Source organism: Mus pahari, chromosome 10 (assembly GCF_900095145.1).
Source record: "Mus pahari chromosome 10, PAHARI_EIJ_v1.1, whole genome shotgun sequence".
Taxonomy (NCBI): domain Eukaryota; kingdom Metazoa; phylum Chordata; class Mammalia; order Rodentia; family Muridae; genus Mus; species Mus pahari.
The window spans coordinates 60,357,347-60,362,787 of record NC_034599.1 but is presented as its reverse complement, the minus strand read 5'-3'; the positions used below and the strand labels follow the sequence as shown (position 1 = coordinate 60,362,787).

The 5,441-nt window shown below is 46.1% G+C and overlaps 1 protein-coding gene across 1 annotated transcript in view; it reads left to right on the top strand.

The window, feature by feature from the left end:
• Positions 1 to 4,540: 4,540 nt before the first annotated feature.
• The window catches only part of Slc51b (solute carrier family 51 beta subunit), a 9,178-nt gene continuing 8,277 nt past the window's right edge, over positions 4,541 to 5,441 (top strand). The window contains exon 1 of the mRNA XM_021207421.2: positions 4,541 to 4,770. The gene's annotated coding sequence lies outside the window, so the exon portion shown is untranslated. The remainder of the gene's footprint in view (positions 4,771 to 5,441) is intronic.

Genomic DNA, 5,441 nt, shown 5'->3' with positions numbered 1-5,441 from the left:
GGGGATCATGTTTATGCAACAAACGCTTTACTAACCAAGCAATCTTCCCAAACAACAGGACAGATCTTGTGCCAAGTTCAGTCTTGGACAGAATCTCTCTCTCTCTCTCTCTCTCTCTCTCTCTCTCTCTCTCTCTTGCATAATATAGTTGACAACTTCCTTCTGGAAAGAAATTATGATGCCTGATGAAAATGTTCCCACATATTTTTCTGATTATTTTTAAGGGGCTTAAACTCTGGATCTTCCTGACTCCATCTCCTGAATTCTTAGATTACAGACACTTGTCAACATGCCTGGTATCGTGTGTTCACGAGTGCTACGGCCAACTGCACACTACACAGGACCCCTCGAAGAATGCACACAGCTTAATACCCAGTGCTCATTGACAGATGTCTTGGTGTTCTTCAAGCACGGTGTTGTACACTTAGTCTTAAAATTAAACTAGTCAAAGACTGCTGCTTCTTGCAATGATTAATCTCCCAGGGCTACTTAAGGGCTCTTAGACTTTGAGTTTCTTTCACATTTGGACTCTGATTCAGCAGGCAGGTGAGGAACATATTTAGTTACAATGTAACCAACATCAAGGAGCCATAGTAATAGAAAGAAATGAGGATGATAAATTGAGATCAATGACATAGAAAGTCCCCAGCACTGTAGATAAAACAAACAAGAGGAAGGCACTTTCCACACTGAAGATAGTCTCCAGTGTGTCCCAGCAATGTCCCCAGTAAAATATGCATCTCAATAGCATTTCCTGGACAAGAATCCATTTACCAAGATCATTTTACTTCTTCACAAAGATAGCTTACCTTGTGACATGTGACAGCCCTACACAACCCTTCATGTGTAAAGATCAAGTCAGGGCCTACAACCAATAATTATGGATTCTATTACTGCCTCCCATCCCCTTCCCCCCACCCCCCACCCCCATTCATCTGGGTTTACAGGTGTGTGTTGCTGCAGCAGAAGTCATTTGTGGATTTTTTTTTTCTAGAGCTACACACTGAAGCCAGGGTCTCAAGCACACTAGACACATGCTCGACTACTGGGCTGTACCCCTAGACCTCTCCTTTTAAAGACTTATTTATTTTACTATCTTAAGATAAGATCTTGCTATGTTGGTCCTGACAGGCTGTGTAGCCCAGCTTGGCCTTGAACTCACAGCAATTCTCCTGATTCAGCCTCCAGAGGGCTGGGATTATAGGAGTGTTGTTACACCTGGCTTCACTGAACAACTTTGTGCGTACGTCTCTGCTCTGCGTGGTCATCTTCTTGTGTTATCTTGTTCCTATTTTACTTTATTTCCAGTGAAGTTTTCTCTGCTAAGAGGCTAATGTGCTGGGACTGGGGACTTGGAGAAACTATTGACTGAAAGGTAACATTAAGTTGGCTTCTAGGGGCTGGCAAGGGGGCTCAGTGTTCAAAGGCACTTGCCGTCAAGACTGATGACCTAAGCTCACTACCAGGAACTCAAGTGGTCGAAGGAGAAAACTGGTTCCAAGTTGTCCTCTGGTCGTCACGTATGTGAAACAATACATATATATACACAAGCATGCATACAAGCATACATACTCACCCATGTCCATACCCCGCCACATAAATAAATGCAAAAAGAATGTATTAAAAAACTGTGGCTGGAGAGTTGAGTCAGCTGCTAAGAGTAATTGTTGCTGTTGCAGAGGATCCAGGTTCTGTTCCCAGCACATGGTGGCTGACAACCTCCTAACTCTAGTCCCAGGGGAGCCAAGGCCCTTTTCTGACCTCCTCAGGTACCAGGCTGCACAGACATACATGTGGGCAAACCTCCCATACACAAAATAATAAAATATATACATTTTTTAAAAGATTTATTTATTTATTTTATGTATGTGAGTACACTGTAGCTGTACTGATGGTTGTGAGCCTTCATGTGGTTGTCAGGAATTTTTAGGACCTCTGCTCGCTCTGCTCAACCCAGCTCGTTCAGTCCCTGCTTGCTCTGGACCAAAGATTTATTTATTATTATACATAAGTACACTGTAGCTGTCTTCAGACTCACCAGAAGAGGGCGTCAGATCTCATTATGGGTGNTTGTGAGCCACCACGTGGTTGCTGGGATTTGAACTCAGGACCTTCAGAAGAGCAGTCAGTGCTCTTACCTGCTGAGCCATCTCGACAGCCCTATAAAATATATAAATTAAAACAAACAAACAAACTGATTATTGTTCTGGGAGGCAGAGACAGATGGATCTCTGTGAGTTCAAGGCTAGCCTGAGTGACATATCAAGGTCCTGTCTCCAACCATGCCTCTAATCTTGGCACTTGGGAGGTGGCGGCAGGGGGATCAGTTCATGGCCAGCCTCAGATATATTTCAAGTTTGAGACCAACCTAGACCGCATGAGACTTTGTTTTTAAAAACAACAACCAAATAATAACTACTCCATCACCTCAAACGTAGCAAAACCAACATTCCACAGTGTATACATAAAAATCCTGTGATGGAGTCACCAAATGCCATGCAACAATAGTGAATGAATAATTCTTGTGTCAAAGCAGCATGGGACGGTAGTCACTGGATAGGGGACACTGGAGGAGCTAGAGTTAGAGTAGTCAGAAAAAAGGGGGGAACCCAGCAGAAGAGGAGACTCTGCATCAGGCTCTGCTTCAATGGGGGCACCCACCAGAACCTTGCAGGCTATGTGCTTCAAAGGGGGGACACCCACCTGAGCCTTGCAACACACGGAAAGGACCCATCAGGTGGCCACGCGGGGATCACATGGGAGCATCGGGCCAGCACACGGCCTCTTCTTCCTAGAGACCTGATGGGTTTGACACTTGAGCTGGCCATCTGAGGACCCTAACCTCTCCCGCCTCAGCTGGAACAATTGGTCCAAGACACCCAGAACACACAGACCAGGACAGTGATAGTCTTTCCCTAGAACGAAGCCAATGGACCCCTTCCCCTCTGGGTGTAAGAGTATGGGCTTGGGTTTCCTGTAGCCTGGCCTGGCTTCCTGGTGATGGCCAATGTGAGGTAATGAACCTAGGAGGAGGGAGACAGAGAAGGAAACTAGGATCTTTGAGCCTTGCTTCCAGCCCTCCCTGACATGCGCCCCACCCTGCCTTTCCTTGTAATATGAGCCAATAAATTCCTTGTTTGCACGCGTTGACTTCCCCTTTCTCGGAACTCTGCTCGGAGACCTTCCTTTCTGAAACACACCCTGACGCTTCTCCACGTTTCCACTGCCACCAGCCTGGAGGACACCAGCGGTCCCCTGACCCTCTTTTGCTTCCTGTAATTCACTGCCCACTCAGCAGGACAAGCTGTCCTAGGGCAAGGCCAACAGGACCATGTCACTTCTCCACCTGAAATGTCCCTGTGATCTTCTGACTTCTTACCAGTTCTCCTAATCGCAGGACTCCTCCTTCCTCTCTGGCCAACTTCTTGTTTCTCACACTCCTTGCGTTCCTGGTTTCCTGCCGCTGTTTGGGGGTTGACGCTTAGCTCATCGTTCTTTAATACGGTGATCGGTGATCGGTGATATAATGGTGGCTCCGTAGACCTATCTCTTTATTCTTGTTTATTATTTTGATTTCTATATTCTCTCTCTCTCTCTCTCTCTCTCTCTCTCTCTCTCTCTGTGTGTGTGTGTGTGTGTGTGTGTAGACATGTGTGCACGTGTGTCATGGCACTTCTGTATGGGTGAGGCCACCTTGTAGGAGCTGGTTCTCACCTTCCCCATGTAGGTCTTGGAGATTGAGCCCCTGTTACCAGACTTGGCAGCAAGCACCTTTGCCCACTGAGCCATCTCACCAGCCCATTTTTTTAAAATTTGGTTTTAATTATTGTGCGTTTGCCTGAGGTATTCGTGAGTGTGAGAACACAGGTAACACAAAAGGCAGCTTTGGTTATTGGTTCTTTCCTTCCACCATGTGGGTCCGGGAGACGTAGCTCAGATCATCACGGTGACCTTATCCTTTGTCGCCTGTCCATCTCCCTAGACTTCATGTTCTGGGACAGCAGCATCTCTGCCTGCCTTGTCCACAACCTATCTACACAGCAGATAATCAACAGTTACGGAATGGACACATTATAAAGCGCAGGGCATAGCATCCAGTGCAGCACCAGGACCTGCGGGTCTCTCCCTCTAAAATACACTGCCATCCACTATTTAAGTCAAAGAGGACCTTGGACTTGGCACTGACCCATATCCAGCTTGTTTCCATGTCTGTGTACTGACAACTGTCGAAACCGACCTGGTCTGGCTTCAATAGTGGAGCATCTCACTCCTGGGCCTGCTTCCTCCTCTGTGGATGCCCTGATCACGCAGTCTCCAGCTTCCAAGGTCTGACTTTATGGTTCCTTTCAGTTCATATCATGACCTTCGTCATGAGAAAGCACTGGTTATAAAAGGAAAGAGCCTTGACTCCTTCCTGGATGGTTAACGGTGGATAATAATTAAGAGACAGAGAACTGGAGTGGGCACCCCGCAATGGCAGATCGTACTGGGCTCCTGGCGCTTTCGGGTTGTGAGTCAAGTGGAGTTAGTTTGTCACGGGAGGTCATGCATTCGAGGGGTCATTCACCCTGGACTGGCAGCAAAGGCATCAGGCCTGGGTGTGTGCTAAGGGCAGAGCTGCCAAATGGGCCCGTGCTGTTGTGAGCTCTGTAGGTGGATTGCCTAGCTACAACTGCATTTCTTGGAAGAGTTCCTGTGAGGAAGAAGAGAAAAACACAGAAACCAGGGCCATTCCACCGGGCCTGAAGTCCCAGGAATCCCAGATCCAGGGTGAGTGCTCTCAGCCTGCTGTGTGGTGGGAGAAGCAGGGTCTGTGGCAGGAATCACACCAATGGTTTAAGTTCTGTTTAAAATGAAGGGATTTGGTAGAAGGGCCAAAGAGACCATGACATCTGAATGCAATGTCATGTCCACTAAGTGACATCCAAAGAAAGATGGAGTTTAACTTAATAATGATATTTTTTAAATGACAGTATGTGCCAGGTACCTTAAGAACAACTGAATTTTGCTATTTCTGGAAATATTATTTTTCCTTTTTTTAAAAAAATGATCTTACATGTATGACTGTTTTGTCTGCACATATGTATGTGCACTATGCATGTGCAGTGTCCTCAGAAGCCAGACCTGGATCTCCTGGAACTAGAGTTACAGATGGCTGTGAGCTGCTATGTAGGTGCTAGAAATCAAACCCAAGTCCTCTACATGAGCAGCAAGCGGTTCTAACTGCTGAGCCATCTCACTAGCTCCCAATTTTTACTTATTTGTTTGCTTGTGTGTTTGTTTGTTTAATGGAATAGGCTGGATGTTTCTACAGTTTTGCTCAGATGACTGCAGAACCTGGAAAAGCTTGTGCTGCTACTGAGATACACACACACACACACACACACACACACACACACACACATATATATATATATATATATATATATATATATATATAT